Below are 16,951 nucleotides of genomic sequence, written 5' to 3' on the forward strand. Positions count from 1 at the left end.
AGCTGTCTGTCCTGAGTTTATCACCGTAAGTAAATGTGCATAACAGAGTGCTAACACTTTTATCTCTTTTGGAGCTACAGCGGTAAGCATGGCTTGACAGAAGCAGAGGGATTGTAAAGGAGAATTAAACACTGCTGGGAGGAGAGGGGTCCAGCTACACGTACCCCCCGTGAGAATAAGACAAGCATGACAGACGATTCAATGTGCTAGTGCATTTTGCAACAGAAAACTCAGCTCCCCGGTATGATCTCTGTCCTGAACGACACACCAACCACAGCTGGATTGCCAGCCTTATGGGATGAGACCCCATTTCTGAGCCTGCGACCAAGAATGTGAGTTTTGTTTCGCACTCTGCTACCTTTCCCACCTCTTCTTGGAGGTCAAAAGATCTCTCACCTCCTCCTCGAGATAGTTGCAGCAAGAACTCTAAGTCAGTAACTCCAACTTAATGTACAGAAAATATAGCTTGTTCAGCATGGAAAGAGAGATGATCAAGGAGCATCAAAGGAAACCACAAGCCTCACTAGACAGGAAAAAAGTGAGCTACAGCTCACTTCATCGGATGCATTCAGTGGAAAATGGCAGGACAGGCCAAGAGGCTCTTCTGTACTACAGGTGAATCCCTTCCTCAGCTCACTGGTACGCAGCCGTTTGGACAATGCAGACTGCTCCACAGAGTAGGGCTAACCAACATGCAGAGATGGGGCTCCACTTCCTCCCCACTCCCTCAGATTTGATTTGCACATCCAGAGGAGCAAGGAGGGAGACACACCTGTGTTCCTCTAAGGGAAGGACCTTCCAGTTGTCCCTGGGACTTGCATTTGGAGAAGGCTCCTTTTGTTCTGTTGTATTTAGGTGCCCATACATTACTTCTCATCGTGGTATCTGAGCCCCTCACCTCCTGCCTGCTAAAGCCAGATGCAATCTGGCCATGTGTTTGCTATTTCATCATACAGGAAGGGTGTTCGTGTGTTATATGTATAGCTACCTCTCGCTCTCTCTGTCTCTCACACACATACTTTTCTCTCGTTTCAGATGATAAATTAAAAACTCTTATTTTCTCCACCAAGACTGGTTAAATAAGTAGTCATTACTGGGGAAAGATTTTCTTTGACAATTAATTTCAATGGCTAGCTCTCATCCCAGTGTACTCCAAATCAATTGCACTAACAATCTAGTTTGAGCTAATCCAGTATTAATCTTGAATAATTGATTCTTATTTTTACACATTAAATTAACATTACTTTGCATTGCAGAAGCCAAATGATGTGTCTACCTTCTGGCTATCCAGCAAGCCACCTATGTAGAGACTTGTCTAAAAAAGAGTCAGACATTATAAAGGGGAAACAGCCCTTGAAGCGCAGAAATAACATGGGAGTTCATTTCCACTATTCTATGGCTATAAGTACAAAGCATAAAACTCACATTTATGGAACTGAAGGTTTCTTGAATAAAAAGGAAATATTTTTTGTCAACGTGCCATGATATTTCATGTTTTGTAGTTTTCATAGCCTATGAAATGTTCTTTTAATGACCATTTTGCTAAAGGAAGAGCTTAAAAGGTTGGGGTGAAACCAAAGCTCAGCTGTTACATTGCTGATACTTTGAAACACACTGTATCTAAAGGGGATTCTGGTAGTATATATTTAGGGCCCATTTGTTGTTTTTTAACTGAGCAGGCATTCTGTTACTTAGCCAATACTTTGAATTGATAGTGTTGATGGAAAGGTGCCCAGGTTGCCATAACAATGGCTTTATATATGTTCCTAAATATGAATATATATTTCATTGAACAAAATGGCGCACGCTTTTACAAGCGCATGCAGTTTGCATCTGCCCAGAGTAAGCATGTGGTGCCTGATACACGATATAGGATGCCACACATCACTAGGTATGTGCACGTTTCCCAACATGCCCGGGCAATGGACGTTGTGCACTTGCAAATCAGGCAGGTGTGCACTTTGGATATCTGACTATTCTGTTTAAAGATGCTACACCGTAAAGTCCAGATGGCGGGGATTACAATTTGGGATGAGTAATGTGGGAGCATGGAGTCCCATCATCCCAAGACAACCACTGGGGGAATTATACCACTGGGGGGCAAAACTGCTTCCCATCTCTCTTGGTTGCAAGGAGAGGGAACGGAGCACCACTCAATTGGATGGCACAGCCGCATTCCCCACGGGGAACCCAAACAACTTTGTGTGATAGGGAAAATGGGAAGAGCAGGTGTTGGGGCCTCAGCTCCTGTGGGGCAATTTACACTCTGGGAAATACATTGAGGGACCAGTGCCTACACTCCCCCAAGCACAGGGACTGCATGGGGAGAAGGGTAGATTCTTGTGCCTGCCTTCCACATCTGTATGCAAAAGGCAGGAACAATCTGGCCTGACGTGTAAAAACAGGAACTGATTTAATGCTTTCTATTTGTTTGCTTTAAGGGAAAAAGGCATCTATAATAAACTGATTTGGAGGGCAGTTGTTCACTAGAGAGTTCTTGAGATAAAATATAAATATAGAGTCTGATTTCTAACTGAAAGTGGAAATGAGCAGACTTTTAAAATTAAGCCTAACAGAATCATGCATTTGAGAATGTCTAGAGTACTTTAAAACGCCCCTTTACTTTCTAAATGTTGCTGAGTTTAGCAGATACCAGGGTTATGCATTACACTTACAAATGGCAGATATTCTATGGTTGATACTCCACTGTAAAAGTGAGCCATGGCCTCAAAGCCAGCTGTTACAGAAATATCAGGTTCAGTGTGTTCTGTCAAAAAGGGAGAGAGATTCAACAACCACCAAATAGTGGCTCAGAAGAACTGTTAAACAGAGAAACCCAGCAGACCAATGGCTAATGCACCTGTCAAACAAAAGACATGGTCTCCATTCCAAGTTCAGTTTCACAGGCAGCAGGAATGCGAGTGTTAACAGAGGCTAGATGAACTGGAAGAGGGATGATAGACTCTGGCATGATGGAACTTCAACAACCTCAGCACACTTGGGACAAAGTCTCAGAGAGTCATTTCGTTTGGAAGCAGCACAGCCCACAGAAGGGCATACTGGAGTAATACTTACTCATTGCTTCCGAAGTAGGTGAGAGGGAATCACAGCCTTTCTAATCCAGGCAATCTGTTTCCATAGGAAGGAGGGAGTAGCCAGCTCCCCCCAAAAATATAGCTGCCAGAAGACAACCTGAAGAGAATCCCAAGAGGAGAGGAATATGGGACGATGTACCCTATTCCGCAAGAATACCTGGTATGCAGAGAAAGCTTCAAAAAGTCCCTCAGGCAGATGCATGTAATGGGAAGAGCGGGGTTTAGAATACATTTTAAAAGATTCCGTTCAAGGGACAGGTGAAATTTTGGATCGCAGTTCATCTATTCCTACTACACTGTCCCATCACATCAAACCAATCGGCTGCTCCGGCAGCAGTTCTCCACTGGGCCCGCACTACGCTCAGATGTAGCAGAGGGAGCGGCTGCAGAGCACCAAGTGTGGCTCCCTGCTCTAGCTTATATTGCTCGAACTGCTGGCATAAGGTCTGAGGTCTGGGCACGGCTGAACTCAGCTCTGACGTGCCCCATCATCCTGCTCCACCACGCTCACCAGCCTCCCCCTGTGCCAGGGTGAAGAGGCGGCTGGCATAGAAGGCGACTGCCACCTCCAGCAGCTCTGCCAGTGGTGATTCCTGCCGGGGGTGGGGGGAGTTCTCCACTAGGAATCAGCAGCACAAAGTGGCCTTAGAAGAATGGAGACTCCAGCCCTCTATATCTGCCAAACTCATGATGGGATTTCTCCGATTTTAGCACAAGGGCATGTGAATTCTCCCTGTTCTGGGCAGTGTTCTGCTTCGAGTTTGAAGACAAGCATCTCTATTATTGCTCCTGGGGTCTGAGGCCATTTTCTCCCCTTTGCTCACAGATGGTGGGCCTTGAGTAAGTCATTATTCTGTTACCATCTCCCATCAAGAGGCTTGTGTGAAACACATGATTCCCTGGGTTAAAGTTTAACCCTTGATTCTTCTGATTTCACATGAGATTTTCTTACTTACCTAAGAAATATATAAATTTAAATTGCAGAACAAAGACAAAGTATATTCTGTCCCACAGTTTATCCTTATTTCTAGACTTCAGAATAACCTCAGTAAAAGTTTATTTCCCCAAGCTGCTCCCAGTGCCATATCTTCCCTAAAAATTGCCACTCGATTGCCCAACTGAATACACAAAACTGTTTCTAGAGCTCAGACGAAGAAAGCTGGGATACCAGGAGCCAGCGCTATTACTTTCTCAAGTTAAAAAAAGTAAAATGTATTCACTCCAGTACATGGTGTCCAGAAGCAAGACAGACAAGACTAGGATGATAGATGAATCTAGACTGAGCAATCCTTTATTCCACAAACAGATCTTGCTAATATAGTAGCATACAAACGATCAGCTTCTCCCCAGAGTCAACCCTGTCTCCCAACATGTGAAAGTGTGGAATCTGACATGACAAGTATTGATTCCCATGCAGGAATTTGTTTGGCCATCCACAAGTGAGGTATTATCTCAAGTCAGCATTCAGTCTGCAGTAACAGATTATATTAACTGTCTCTAAATACACTGTATTGATAACATACTGCGTATGTAAATATCTGTATAAGTATAAAGTTATTCCAAGCCCTTCATGTGTAATTATGCCAAATACATGTGCAGTTACATAGTTTTACTCATTGATGAATCCATCAGACTATTTTTAAAAAAATCAAAGCATGTCACCCCTATTGTACTGTTATTAAGGGCCTGATCCAATACCCATTAAACTTAATGGAAAAACTCCCATTGACTTTGATGGGAGTGGGATCAGGATAGAATATATAATTTTTATTACACTTATATTATGGAGCTTAGCTACCCTAAAGGCAGCAAAGATTTATTTATGTATAGTTAATATAGGGTAGTTTCAAGTTGTCCAGAATTTATTTCACCATTGGAAGGACTATATGTGGCCTAACTCTGGTCCCCTGAAGTCGATGGCTCCCACTGACGGCTTTGCATTGGTCTTCACTGTCAAGAATGTGATGAAGATTCCCACACTTGAGCCATTATTTTCAAATGACAAATCTGAGGAAAAAGAAAAGGAGGACTTGTGGCACCTTAGAGACTAACAAATTTATTTTAGCATAAGCTTTCGTGAGCTACAGCTCACTTCATCGGATGCAGCTCACGAAAGCTTATGCTCAGAGAAATTTGTTAGTCTCTAAGGTGCCACAAGTCCTCCTTTTCTTTTTGCGAATACAGACTAACACGGCTGCTACTCTGAAATCTAAGGAACTGTCCCAGATTGAGGTGTCAGTAGAGAAGGTTTTGGAAGAAATGGATATATTAAACAATAATAAGCCACCAGGGACAGATGGTATTCACCCAAGAGTTCTGAAGGAACTCAGATATGAAATTGCAGAACTACTAACTGCGATAATGTAACCTACTGCTAAAATCAGCCTCTGTACCAGATGACTGGAGGACAGCTAACATAACTCTGATTTTTTTTAAAAGGCTCCAGAAGTGATCCTTTTACATGCCAATAAACCTAAATTCAGTATGAGACAAAATGGTTGAAACTACAGTAAAGAACAGAATTTTCAGACAAGCAGCTAAACATGATATGTTGGGGAAGAGTCAATATGGTTTTGGCAAAGGCAAGCCATGGCCCAACAATCTATTAGGCTTTTTTGAGAGTGTGTCATCAAGCATGTGGACAAGGGTGATCCAGTGGATGTAGTGTATTTGGACTTTCAGAAAGGCTTTGACAAGGTCCCACAGCAAAGGCTCTTAAGCAAAGTAAGCAATCATGGGATAAGGAAGGAAGGTCCTCTCAAGGATCAGTGACTGTTTAGAGGATAGGAAATAAAGGGTAGGAATAAATGGTCATGTTTCACAATGGAAAGAGATAAATAGCAGGATCCCCCAAGAGTCTGTACTGGGATTTGTGCTGTTCAACATATTCATAAATGATCTGGAAAAGGGGATAAACAGGTAGCAAAGTTTGCAGATGATACTAAATTACTCAAGATGGTTAAATCCAAAGCTGACTGCAAAGAGTTACAAAGGAATCTCACAAAACTGGATCACTAGTGACAAAATGGCAGATGAAATTCAATGTTGGTAAGTGCAAAGTGATGCATGAAGGAAAACAATCTAAAATACACAAACAAAATGGCGGGGTCTAAATTAGCTGGTACCACTTAAGAAAGATCTTGGAGTCATCATGGATAGTTGTCTGAAAACATCCACTCAAAGTACAGCAGCAACCAAAAGAGCTAACAATGTTAGAAATCATTAGGAAAGGGATAGATGAAACAGAAAATTTATTGCCACTATATAAATCCATGTTACATCCACCCCTTGAATACTATGTGCAGTTCTGGTCGGCCCATCTCAAAAAAGATATATTAGAACTGGAAAATAACAGAAAAGAGCAACAAAAACTATGAGGGATACGGAACATCTTCCATATTAGGACAGACTGGGACTGTTCATCTTAGAAAACAGACAACTGAAGGGAGATATGAAAGATGTCTATAAAATCATGAATGGTGTGGAGGAAGTGAATACGGACTTGGTATTTACCCCTTCACACAATACAAGAACTAGGAGTCATCCAATGAAATTAACAGGAAGCTGGTTTAATACAAACAAAACAAAGTACTTTTGCCCCACAATGTACAGTCAACCTGTGGAATTCATTGCTAGAGGATGCTGTGAATGCCAAAAAAATTAATTGGGTTAAAAAAACCTACATAAGTTCATGGAAAATTGGTCTGTTAATGGCTATGGGCCATATGGTCACGAACACAACCCATGCTCCAAGTAATCTCTGACTACCAGAAACTGGGACAGGACCACAGATGGATCTCTTGATAATTGCCCCATTCTGTTTATTCCCCCTGAGGCATCCAGCACTGGCCACTCTTGGAAGGCAGGATACTGGGCTAGATGGACCATTGGTCTGACCCAGTATTGCCAATCTTATGACTTCAATGAGACCAAGATTTGGCCCATAATGCATAGTTCTCCTGAGAATGAGGGCCCTAGGAGAGCTTTCCTACTCAGAGAAGGAAGTGTGTTATAAATGGCTATATTGTTCATAATTACATTTGTCTAAGAATAGTATTTTTTTTAATTCTTACACATTACTATATGAAAGGACAATCAAGTACATAGAAACTGGAAAAATTAATTCCTCTTCTATGTATCCAGCTCTATAATGTTCCACTTATGACAAAACTACAAAAGTGCTAATCCACTTGTAATTAACTCTTTGTCTATTACTTGCATAGTCAACTCAGTTGAACTACCTACTTAATGCAAAGTGTAATTTCTGCAGTCAAAAGTAACCCTAGAACTATACCGGTTGATTTCTCATGTAACTGACTTTCAGAACTATATATACTATATTTACACTGCTACTATACAATATAACTACATAGGTGTAAGTGCACACAGCTAATATAAGGAGAACAAGACCAAACCGATGCAGACTTTTAGATGTCATAATTACCACCTGAAAAAGCATTCTTTTCTTGAACTGGGTAATATCATAGCATCATAGAATCATAGAATATCAGGGTTGGAAGGGACCTCAGGAGGTCATCTAGTCCAACCCCCTGCTCAAAGCAGGACCAATCCCCAATTAAATCATCCCAGCCAGGGCTTTGTCAAACCTGACCTTAAAAACTTCTAAGGAAATAGATTCTACCACCTCCCTAGGTAACGCATTCCAGTGTTTCACCACCCTCCTAGTGAAAAAGTTTTTCCTAATATCCAACCTAAACCTCCCCCATTGCAACTTGAGACCATTACTCCTTGTCCTGTCCTCTCCTACCACTGAGAATAGTCTAGAACCATCCTCTCTGGAACCACCTCTCAGGTAGTTGAAAGCAGCTATCAAATCCCCCCTCATTCTTCTCTTCCGCAGACTAAACAATCCCAGTTCCCTCAGCCTCTCCTCATAAGTCATGTGTTCCAGACCCCTAATCATTTTTGTAGCCCTTTGCTGGACTCTCTCCAATTTATCCACATCCTTCTTGTAGTGTGGGCCCCAAAACTGGACACAGTACTCCAGATGAGGTCTCACCAATGTTGAATAGAGGGGGATGATCACATCCCTCGATCTGCTGGCAATGCCCCTACTTATACATCCCAAAATGCCATTGGCCTTCTTGGCAACAAGGGCACACTGTTGACTCATATCCAGCTTCTCGTCCACTGTCACCCCTAGGTCCTTTTCCGCAGAACTGCTGCCTAGCCATTCTGTAGCCAGTCTGTAGCGGTGCATTGGGTTCTTCTGTCTTAAGTGCAGGACTCTGCACTTAACCTTATTGAACCTCAGATTTCTTTTGGCCCAATCCTCCAATTTGTCTAGGTCCCTCTGTATCCTATCCCTGCCCTCCAGCGTATCTACCACTCCTCCCAGTTTAGTATCATCCGCAAATTTGCTGAGAGTGCAATCCACACCATCCTCCAGATCATTTATGAAGATATTGAACAAAACCGGCCACAGGACCGACCCCTGGGGCACTCCACTTGACACTGGCTGCCAACCAGACATGGAGCCATTGATCACTACCCGTTGAGCCTGACAATCTAGCCGATTTTCTACCCACCTTATAGTGCATTCATCCAGCCCATACTTCTTTAACTTGCTGACAAGAATACTGTGGCAGACCGTGTCAAAAGCTTTTCTGAAGTCAAGAAACAATACATCCACTGCTTTCCCTTCATCCACAGAACCAGTAATCTCATCATAGAAGGCGATTAGATTAGTCAGGCATGACCTTCCCTTGGTGAATCCATGCTGACTGTTCCTGATCACTTTCCTCTCCTCTAAGTGCTTTAGAATTGATTCCTTGAGGACCTGCTCCATGATTTTTCCAGGGACTGAGGTGAGGCTGACTGGCCTGTAGTTCCCCGAATCCTCCTTCTTCCCTTTTTTAAAGATGGGCACTACATTAGCCTTTTTCCAGTCATCTGGGACTTCCCCCGTTCGCCACGAGTTTTCAAAGATAATGGCCAATGGCTCTGCAATCACAGCCGCCAACTCCTTTAGCACTCTCGGATGCAACGCGTCCGGCCCCATGGACTTGTGCATGTCCAGCTTTTCTAAATAGTCCCTAACCACCTCTTTCTCCACAGAGGGCTGGCCATCTACTCCCCATGCTCCCCATCTAATATCATTAGATGTCCTTGCGCAAGTAAATATTATAGCCCCAAATATGTTTCTTCAGTGGAAATGAGTTATGATCATGTATACAGAGTGCAAAAATGAGCCAATTCCAGTGGACAATCTTAAAATTCACAATGCAGGGAACATACAATATGCTAAACCCTATTTGTATTATTTTAGTGCTTGGTCTGGTATATCAGTGAACTTCTAGTTGAAAATTCTCAGTCTAGGTTATCCACAGTACCTCAACATTTCCTTTATATCTAATCGTCAGGGAGATCTGCTTTTTCATTAGTGTTAAGCACATGAATAGAATGTTACAGTCCTATAAGTATCTGCTTGCAATTCCAAGTCAAGTTTCTAGTGTTATCCAAGATGCCAAAAATACTTGGGACAAACGGTTAATCCTTTTGTCAAACAATGCATCTTCCACCAGAACTTACACATACCTCAAAAATAAATATTTACTTTAAAGCAGAAATGAATTGAAATACCTGAAACTAATTTCATTAACTAAAATCTGCTTTTTGTAAAGCATGGATGTACATATCCTTTCAGAGCACCAGTGGTTCTACAGGACATCCACAAGGACAAAACACTCTAGGACTTTTCATGTGACCTTAGTTTCTAAACCATGACTGGAGAAGAGAGACTTTCAAGCAACCATACCAGCTTCACTGAATTTTTTCCCCTGATTTAGGAACCATGGAGAGATTTGTGTGTGATCTTCTTTTATCATAACTCTCTTCAGAGTCATAGCCAAACCAACTCAAGAGGTTAGCTTTCACTTGGACATATTCACAGAAGGCATGAGCCTCGCAGAAGTTCCCTGAAACAAACTTGGCCAGCTGCAGACACAAAAACAAACTAGAATTATCGTAGCTTGTCTGTTTTCAGAATCATGCCTGGAATTTACTGGTATTGCAAATGATATCACTTCTCAGGAATTCACAGGTTACATCTTAACCACACTGATTAGACATAAAACGTTTCTTCTTGTTAACGGGAAAGCTGTGGTTTTCCCATACCCTATCATATGTTGGCAATGCCCCCAAATGATCAGCATGTAATCTCCCTTTGAGTGAGGCATTTTTATCAATTTCCAGTAACTGCAACAGGAGAAAGGACCTTGCTATTGTAGAATATTATGGCTATGAAAGATGATCCACTTGAAACCTGTGTCTATTCAAAAATCAGGCTGGATTCTAGTCTTCCCTGTGAACAATAATCTCACATCCACGAAAATCCAGACTACATAAATGCTCAGTTATCTTTAGCACTGATTCTCTCCAAGCCTCTCTGTGGCAGAGAACTTTCCCGCTAGCTGTGGGGTGTGGAATGCCCTGTCTTCTCTGCTGTGACAAAGGTTGAACCACAACAGGTAAGAAGCCCATTAGGCCTCATTCTGAGCTAGGTGGTTCACATTCTCCCACCCAGAGTAGGACATCGTCGGGTCTCTAATATATCAGGTATCCTACTTGGCGGTGTGGTGCCATGTTCATGCAGCGCCAGGACAGGCATTATCCTCTTTAATAGTTAAACCAAAACAAAAGAGCAGAAAAGAATGTGATCCATGTTTCCAATCCATTTATGTGTTATTTTATTTTTACAGTCAATACAATTAGAATACAAGAGTAAAGAATAGAGGTATTTCATAGGTACCTAATACTGACTAATTAAATGGTTCTGATAAATCAGTCTCAGTCCAGCTAAGAGCAACAGCTAGTAATACAAAACAACAGAAATAAAGAGCATAGCAAAGAGCTATGCAGAAAGCCTTTGACCTACACTGACTGGATCCAGCATCAATGGTGCAATGGACAGCAACAGACAGACACCAACCACAGCAGAAAAAAAAAAGATGCAATGCAACATGCTGAAAAGCATGCAAAATCAGCAGTGCAGTGGAGTGAATACCTGAACAGTGGCTCTGACTAACTTGGAAAGCTGCAAAGACCAGCAGGACAGAACAGAAGAAAGCTGCAGGGCGAAGCAGTACAGAATATCTCTGAAAACCTCCACGAACAGTGTAATTTGAGCTCTACATACAGCAGCAGAGAAGAGTAGCTATGAAGAACGTCACCCAGTAGTCAGCAGCAATACAAGGACATGAAAAGCAGTGCAGAAACAGCTGTGACTAGCAATACAATTTATGTAGATAGTAACATGAAAGGAAAGTCAAAAGCAGCATTAACTGAAGTGGCCAGTAAGCACTGTAACTAACGGAGATCAGAAGGAAATGTGGAATAGTACAGCAAAAAGAAGGAATGCAAGAAGCATTCGTTCATTATTTCGGTATGCACGCTTTTTAGGAAGTAGTATGTCGAAACAGATACAGTGGTCACCAAATCTGTTAATGAAATAACCTTACCTCCATGTTTGTGGTATTCCTTAACGCACAGAAAATACCACAGACATCAAGGTGACTGTAGTCAAAACTGGCCAGGTTTTTAAGATAAACCAGGGATCTCAAACTCAAATCACCAGGAGGACCACATGAGGAGTCGTACATTGGCCCAAGGGCCGCATCACTAACACCCTCCGCCCCCGGCCCTGCCCCACTCCACCACTTCCATGAGGCCCTGCCCCTGCCCCGCCTCTTCCCAGCCCCCATTCCAACCCCTTCCCCAAAGTCCCCACCCCAACTCCGCCACCTCCCTGCCCCTATTCCAACCCCTTCCCCAAATCCCTGCGTCTGCCCCGTCTCTTCTACACCTCCTCCCCTGAGCACACGGCTCCCTGCTCCTCCCCCTCCCTCCAGGAAAGCACTAAGACCTGGAGGTTGGCAGAGGAGCAGGGACACGGCACGCTGGGGGGAGGGGAACTTGGCAACCTGCAGGAAATAACTCTGGGAGGGCGGGGGGCGCAGGGAGCTTGGCAGGCTGCAGGAAATAACCCCACAGGCCGCGTGTTTGAGACCCCTGAGATAAACCACTGTAAATCTAACATTTTAAATGTATGTAGATAGATTAGATAGATTTATTTTAAAGATTACAATAAAGGTATCTTAGCTTAATTTTAAACACTACCAATTGGCTGTTCAATTAACAGTAATAGTATGTAATCAATTGATTGATTGCTACCCTCCATGCCAGATACTGACACACAGAAGGCGCCGGATGTGTGGCTGAATGCGCCTAGCACGTGTCAAACAGATGTGGTGGAGGACCAGCAGTAAATAGGATAACTCGTAATTAAAATTAAATATGAGTTTAATTTCTGTTGCATACAGTACTCAGTGATGAATGCTAGTCCAATACTTACATAATAACATGCATTAATCAACATTATTTTTGCTTTTTAATGCCTTTTTTTTCTTTTTTTTTTTTTTAAACAGGGAACATAGCCTGCTGGTAATTTTCTCAGCACTTCTCTTCTCTCACAGTATCCCTCCACCAGCACTAACAGATTGAAATTTATACTTTCCCTTCAAGTTAATATTTCAAGTTTGAAAAGTTATGAAGATTTTTTTTTCAGTATGTGTGTTTCTGAAACACAGAAATGTAGGGCTTGAAGGGATCTTGAGACAACATCCAGTCCAGGCCCTTGTGCAGGGGCAGAGGACCAAGTAAACTTAAACCATCCCTGACAGGTGTTTGTCCAACCTGCTCTTAAAAGCTTCCACTGATGAGGATTCCACAACTTCCCTTGGAAGCCTGTTCCAAAACTTAACAGTTAGAGCCCTTTTCTCAATAACTAACCTAAATCTTCCTTGCTGCAGTTTAAGCCATTACTTCTTGTCCTACCTTGAGTGCACATGGTAACAACTGATCTCTCTCCTCTTATAACAGACCTAAACATATTTGAAAACTGTGATAAGGTCCCCTTCAGTTTTTTTTCTCAAGACTAAACAGGTCCAGTTATTTGGGTTTTGTGGTTGTTCTTTTAAACCTTTACTCATAGATCAGGTTTTCTAAATCTTTTATCATTTTTGTTCTCCTCTTCTGGAGTCTCTCCAATATGTCCACATCTTTCCTAAAGTGTGGTGTCCAGAATTGGACACAGTATTTCAGCTGAGGCCTCACCAATGCCAAGAAGAGTGGGAAAATTACCTCCCATGTCTTGCATTACAACAGTGCTGTTAATACACCTCAAACCTTCTTTGCAACTGCATCACATTGTTGACTCATATTCAATTTGTGATTCACTATAAACTTTCCAGATCCTTTTCAGCAACACTACTACCTAACCAGTTATTCCTCGTTGATTTTTCCTTCCTAAGTGAAGTGGTTTGTACTTGTCTTTACTGAATATCACCTTTTTGATTTCAGACCAGTTCTTCAGATTGTCACAGTTGTTTGTAACCCCTCCCAGCTTGGTGTCTTCTGCAAATTTTATAAGCATACTCTCCACACATGTTTCCAAGTCATTAATGAAAATGTTGACTAGTAACAGATCCAGGACTGACCCCTTTGGAACTCTATTAGATATACCCTCCCAGCTGGACAGTGAACCATGGAAAATTACTCATTATGGTCTTTTGTGCACCCACCTTATAGTAGTTTCATCTCGACTGCATTTCCCTAGTTTGCTTATGAGAATGTCACATGGGACTGTCTCAAAAATAGAACTAAAATTCAAGATATATCATGTCTACAGCTTTCCACTATTCACTAGGTCATTAACCCTGTCACAGAAAAAAATTAGGTTTGTTTGGCATGGTTTGTTCGTGTCAAACCCGTGGTGGCTATTCCTTATGACCCTATTATCCTCTTGGTACTTATAAATTGTTGAATAATTTTTTCCAATATTTTGGTTACACTTGGTTATTGCATGCAGGTTTCCATTTGCATTAATGTATGAAAAGTGAACTCAGATTTTACTGCCGTAAAAAAAACTAAAACCAAATACAAAGCAGTTTAATAATTTTTTAAAATAAACATTTTGTTTTTAATGCAAAGAAAAATAATGTTTTGTTCCATCCAATCCTTTTTTACCACTGCTATTCATTTTGGACTGGACAAAGGGTATCCAAGTGAAAATAAACAAGGCAGATGGCAAAGTGTCTGTATTTTCTGGACTTCCTTCAGGTTATCATCTACCCAAATTACTATTAGGTACTATGGCTCATCCCCTGTAACAAAAATTAATTAATCCTTAGAGAGGTATGTGAGTAAGTACATAAAGCAGTGGCCTTTCATCTCTAGTTGCCTTGATCAGGACTACAATATCAGTGAGATCTATCCAACAGGCTTACATAAATCTTCACTGGGCTTCAATCCATCCACCACCACCATATGTCATAGTCTCTCTCTCTCTCTCTCTCTCTCTCTCTATTTATATATATATATATATATATATATATATATATATATATATATATATATATATAGAAGAGGGGCAGACTTTCAGTATTCAGGCCTTGATTCAGGAAAGCACTTGCCTAAATCCATCCCTATTCTGGACAGCACCTAAGCAGATGCATAAATCATGTTGACATCATTGTTTTAAATGCTCTCCTGAATACAAATGCTTTCCTGACTTGTGTTCTTCCCCGCAGCTTTTAAACCCAACTCAGAAATAACAAAAAAGCAGCAGCAGTTGCAGAATCCCCACCTCAGTTCAATGTACATTCACAAACACTCTGTTACAGCAGTGATTGTGTGGAACATCACAGATCTATAATGTGTCTTTGTTTTCACCACTTTTAAATAAAGATATTACTATTTACACTCTGCACAGGGCTGTTGTGAAACTTAACTAACTGAAGTTTGAAGTTCAGGATCCTGACACAAGGAAGAAAGGAAAGCAGCAGAATACGGACCCTGGACTTCAGAAAAGCAGACTTTGACTCCCTCAGGGAACTGATGGGCAAGATCCCCTGGGAGAATAACATGAGGGGGAAAGGAGTCCATGAGAGCTGGCTGTATTTTAAAGAATCCTTATTGAGGTTACAGGGACAAACCATCCCAATGTGTAGAAAGAATAGTAAATATGGCAGGCGACCAGCTTGGCTTAACAGTGAAATCCTTGCGGATCTTAAACACAAAAAAGAAGCTTACAAGAAGTGGAAGACTGGACAAATGACCAGGGATGAGTATATAAATATTGCTCAGGCATGCAAGAGTGAAATCAGGAAGGCCAAATCGCACCTGGAGCTGCAGCTAGCAAGAGATGTTAAGAGTAACAAGAAGGGTTTCTTCAGGTATGTTGGCAATAAGAAGAAAGCCAAGGAAAGTGTGGGCCCCTTACTAAATGAGGGAGGCAACCTAGTGATGGAGGATGTGGAAAAAGCTAACGTACTCTATGCTTTTTTTGCCTCTGTCTTCACGAACAAGGTCAGCTCCCAGACTACTGCACTGGGCAGTACAGCATGGGGAGGAGGTGACCAGCCCTCTGTGAAGAAAGAAGTGGTTCGGGACTATTTAGAAAAACTGGACGTGCACAAGTCCATGGGGCCGGATGCGTTGCATCTGAGAGTGCTAAAGGAATTGGCGGATGTGATTGCAGAGCCATTGGCCATTATCTTTGAAAACTCATGGCGATCGGGGGAAGTCCCGGAAGATTGGAAAAAGGCTAATGTAGTGCCAATCTTTAAAAAAAGGGAAGGAGGAGGATCCTGGGAACTACAGGCCGGTCAGCCTCACCTCAGTCCCTGGAAAAATCATGGAGCAGGTCCTCAAGGAATCAATTCTGAAGCACTTAGACGAGAGGAAAGTGATCAGGAACAGTCAGCATGGATTCACCAAGGGAAAGTCATGCCTGACTAATCTACTTGCCTTCTATGATGAGATAACTGGTTCTGTGGATGAAGGAAAAGCAGTGAACGTGTTATTCCTCGACTTTAGCAAAGCTTTTGACACGGTCTCCCACAGTATTCTTGTCAGCAAGTTAAAGAAGTATGGGCTAGATGGATGCATTACAAGGTGGGTAGAAAGTTGGCTAGATTGTCGGGCTCAACGGGTAGTGATCAACGGCTCCATGTCTAGTTGGCAGCCAGTATCTAGCGGAGTGCCCCAAGGGTCGGTCCTGGGGCCGGTTTTGTTCAATATCTTCATTAACGATCTGGAAGATGGTGTGGATTACACCCTCAGCAAGTTTGCGGATGACACAAAACTGGGAGGAGTGGTAGATACGCTGGAGGGTAGGGATAGGATACAGAGGGACCTAGACAAATTGGAGGATTGGGCCAAAAGAAATCTGATGAGGTTCAACAAGGACAAGTGCAGAGTCCTGCACTTAGGACAGAAGAATCCAATGCACCGCTACAGACTAGGGACCGAATGGCTAGGCAGCAGTTCTGCAGAGAAGGACCTAGGGGTGACAGTGGACAAGAAGCTGGATATGAGTCAACAGTGTGCCCTTGTTGCCAAGAAGGCCAATGGCATTTTGGGGTGTATAAGTAGGGGCATTGCCAGCAGATCGAGGGACGTGATCGTTCCCTCTATTCAACATTGGTGAGGCCTCATCTGGAGTACTGTGTCCAGTTTTGGGCCCCACATTACAAGAAGGATGTGGAGAAATTGGAGAGAGTCCAGTGAAGGGCAACAAAAATGATTAGGGGACTGGAACACATGACTTATGAGGAGAGGCTGAAGGAACTGGGATTGTTTAGTCTATGGAAGAGAAGAATGAGCGGGGATTTGATGGCTGCTTTTAACTACCTGAAAGGTGGATTCAAAGAGGATGGATCTAGACTATTCTAAGTGATAGCAGATGACAGGACAAGGAGTAATGGTCTCAAGTTGCAGTCCGGGAGGTTTAGGTTGGATATTAGGAAAAACTTTTTCACTAGGAGGGTGGTGAA

The 16,951-nt window shown here is 42.4% G+C and overlaps 1 protein-coding gene across 12 annotated transcripts in view; it reads right to left on the reverse strand.

Annotated features, from left to right (window-relative positions):
- Nucleotides 1-16,951, reverse strand: part of FHIT (fragile histidine triad diadenosine triphosphatase) — a 1,109,638-nt gene that overhangs the window by 693,403 nt on the left and 399,284 nt on the right. The window contains exon 1 of one of the 12 annotated variants that reach the window (XM_075130208.1): nucleotides 11,122-11,142. The exons of the other annotated variants lie outside the window; for them this stretch is intronic. The gene's annotated coding sequence lies outside the window, so the exon portion shown is untranslated. Of the gene's footprint in view, nucleotides 1-11,121; nucleotides 11,143-16,951 lie in introns of those variants that run through there. 12 annotated transcript variants of the gene reach the window in all.

The sequence above is a fragment of the Caretta caretta genome, chromosome 7 (genome assembly GCF_965140235.1).
Source record: "Caretta caretta isolate rCarCar2 chromosome 7, rCarCar1.hap1, whole genome shotgun sequence".
In the NCBI taxonomy this organism is placed as follows: domain Eukaryota; kingdom Metazoa; phylum Chordata; order Testudines; family Cheloniidae; genus Caretta; species Caretta caretta.